The sequence below is a fragment of the Rhea americana genome, unplaced genomic scaffold (genome assembly GCF_003343005.1).
Source record: "Rhea americana isolate MKP2758 unplaced genomic scaffold, rheAme1 scaffold_82, whole genome shotgun sequence".
NCBI lineage: Eukaryota > Metazoa > Chordata > Aves > Rheiformes > Rheidae > Rhea > Rhea americana.
The window spans coordinates 3,619,180-3,622,065 of NW_028187001.1; the positions used below are offsets into that span (position 1 = coordinate 3,619,180).

Consider the following 2,886-nt stretch of genomic DNA (forward strand, 5'->3'; position numbering starts at 1 on the left):
ATGGCTTCTCTGCTGGTATTGTCAATAAGCTCTTCAATAAATATCAACCGAGGTAGCAGGGCTTGTAATGTGGAGAGAGAATTCTTTACTACAATCGTGAAGAAAATTGGACTTTCAGCTTGTAATATGCTTTTATGTAAAATTAATTCTTAAATTCTTTTTCAACATGCCCTTAAAAAAGAGTTGTAAACTTGCTTGTAAAAAATGCTTTAAATTCATACAGTCTTTCAAATTTACAATCCTGCATCTACATGCTAAAATGTTACCATATCATTTATCACATTTTTTGTGGTGGTTCCATAGTGTAGCGGTTATCACATCTGCTTTACACGCAGAAGGTCCTGGGTTCGAGCCCCAGTGGAACCAGCACCAAATAATTTCATCTTCATAGGTAAGCTCAGGAAGTGTGGGTTAGGTGAGTGGACAGTGAGGTGGATTGAGAACCGGCTGAAAGYCAGAGCTCAGAGGGTTGTCATCAGTGGTGTGGAGTCTGGCTAGAGGCCTGTGGCTAGTGGAGTTCCCCAGGGCTCAGTACTGGCACCAATTTTGTTCAACTTATTCATCAATGACCTGGATGAGATGAGGGGACAGAGTGCCTCCTCAGCAAGTCTGGTGATGATACCAAGCTGGGAGGAGTGGATGATACATCAGAAGGCTGTGCTGCCATTCAGAGAGATCTAGACAGGCTGGAGAGCTGGGCGGAAAGGGATCTCATGAAGTTCGATAGAGGCAGGGTGCCACATCTAGGGAGGAACAATTTTATGCACCATCAKCTGGGAAGCAGCTCTGYRGAGAAGGACCTKGGAGTGCTGGTGGATGACAAGTTAACCAYGAGCCAGCAATGTGCCCTTGTGGCCAAGAAGGCCAATGGTATCCTGGGGTGCATTAGGAAGAATGTTGCCAACAGGTTGAGGGAGGTGATCCTGCCTCTCTACTCAGCCCTGCTGAGGCCTCATCTTGAGTACTGTGTCCAGTTCTGGGCTCCCCAGTACAAGAGAGACATGGATCGACTGGAGAGAGTCCAGCGTAGAGTTATAAAGATGATCAGAGGGCTGCAGCATCTGCCCTATGAGGAACAGCTGCGAGAGCTGGGCTGAGGTGGGATCTTATCAATGTGTATAAGTACTTGAAGGGAGAGGTGTCAAGAGAATGGGGTTGGACTCTTTTCTGTGGTTACAAGTGACAGGAGAAGAGGCAATGGGCACAAACTGAAACACAGGAAGTTTCACCCGAATATGAGGAAGAACTTCTTCACTGTGAGAGTGACAGAGAACAGGTTGCCCASAGGTGGATATCTCCTTCTCTGGAGATATTCAAAACCTGCCTAGACATGACCCTGTCTAACATGCTCTAGGTGACCCTGCTTGAGCAGGGAGGTTGGACTGGACAATCTCTGAGGTCCCTTCCAACCTCAATCATTCTGTGGGTCTGTGAGTCTGTGATTCTGTGACCCAGTGATATCAGTGGGGCTGTTCTTATGCTTAAGAGACGTTCACGTCTGCAGCGTCAAGACCTTTAAAAGGTGTAAATATGCAATAAGGCACAGATGAGCTGTGGGACTTGGTTAGTGAAATTAAAAATAAATTCTTTTGAGGACTCAACTTCAAAAAGCAATAAAAAATTCCATTTGTCATTTTTTCTGGGTCAGCAAAACGTGGCTGAACTTTGACAGGCTTTCAGTTCCCGATTGTTGGCATTTTCTTCTTTGTAAGGGAGGAAATATTGGCAGGAAGCTGCTGCCTTCCTTTGTGCAGTAGTAATAGTCATGATGAGCTTCATCAGATTATAACTGTTTTTCGTCTTTCTGACCTATAGGCGATATACTACCTCTCTGTGCTCATGTCCTACCATAGCTCCTCTAATACCTGCTTCATTGTTTGTTTAGCTTTGAAAGTTGCTTCTGCTATTTCACACCTAAAAACATATTTTTGTGCCTGAAGGCTTATTTGTTTTCTCAATGGTGTAAATTGATCTAACACAGAGATTGCCTATCTTTGCAAATTTTGTCTATCTATAAAGAAGATATCTTTAACTGATTCATCTGATCTGAGCAGTTCTGAATTTTATAATGTATTCCAAACTTAGATACTTTATAACACATACGGGCTCATAAAATTACTTTCTAAAAGCAGGATAATGAAAAAGAAAACATTGTAGGTGACTTTTTCATAGTACATAGAATTATTGAAGCTCAGAGGTATGTGTGAACTTAGTTCTTCTATCACTTTAAGAGCTTTAAATTATTTATTTTGATATATTGTATGTTAGATTCACGTTGGGAGGCAAATTTGTCAACTAAATTACTGACCCAAACTCTTATTCAAAACACTAAATGAAGTATGATTTGGTAAAACTGACATCTCATAAACATTTCTCTGTCCCTTAACACAACTTTCATTTTATCAGAAATGCAAACACTCAAAATACTCTATATCATAGAATCATAGAATCATAGAATCATAGAATCAGTAAGGTTGGAAGGGACCTCTGGAGATCATCTAGTCCAACCCCTCTGCTCAAGCAGGGTCACCTAGAGCATGGTAGACAGGGTTGCATCCAGGCGGGCCTTGAGTATCTCCAGAGAAGGAGACTCCACAACCTTTCTGGGCAACCTGGTCCAGTGCTCTGTCACTCTCATAGTGAAGAAATTCTCCCTCACGTTCAGGCAGAACTTCCTGTGCTTCAATTTCTGCCCATTGCCTCTTATCCTGTCACACGSGACAACTGAAAGGAGTTTTTGTCCTGTCACATGTGACAACTGAAAAGAGTTTGTCCCCATCCTCTTGATGCCCTTCCTTCAGGTACTTATACACATCAATAAGATCCCACCTCAGTCTTCTCCCCCCAGGCTAAACAGGCCCAGCTCTTGCAGCTGTTCCTCATATG

At 42.8% G+C, this 2,886-nt stretch overlaps 1 non-coding gene across 1 annotated transcript; it reads left to right on the forward strand.

Moving 5' to 3' along the window:
• Positions 1-293: 293 nt before the first annotated feature.
• TRNAV-UAC (transfer RNA valine (anticodon UAC)) lies at positions 294-366 on the forward strand. Its single transcript has one exon. It is a non-coding gene; the product is annotated as a tRNA-Val (tRNA).
• The last annotated feature ends 2,520 nt before the right edge of the window (positions 367-2,886 follow it).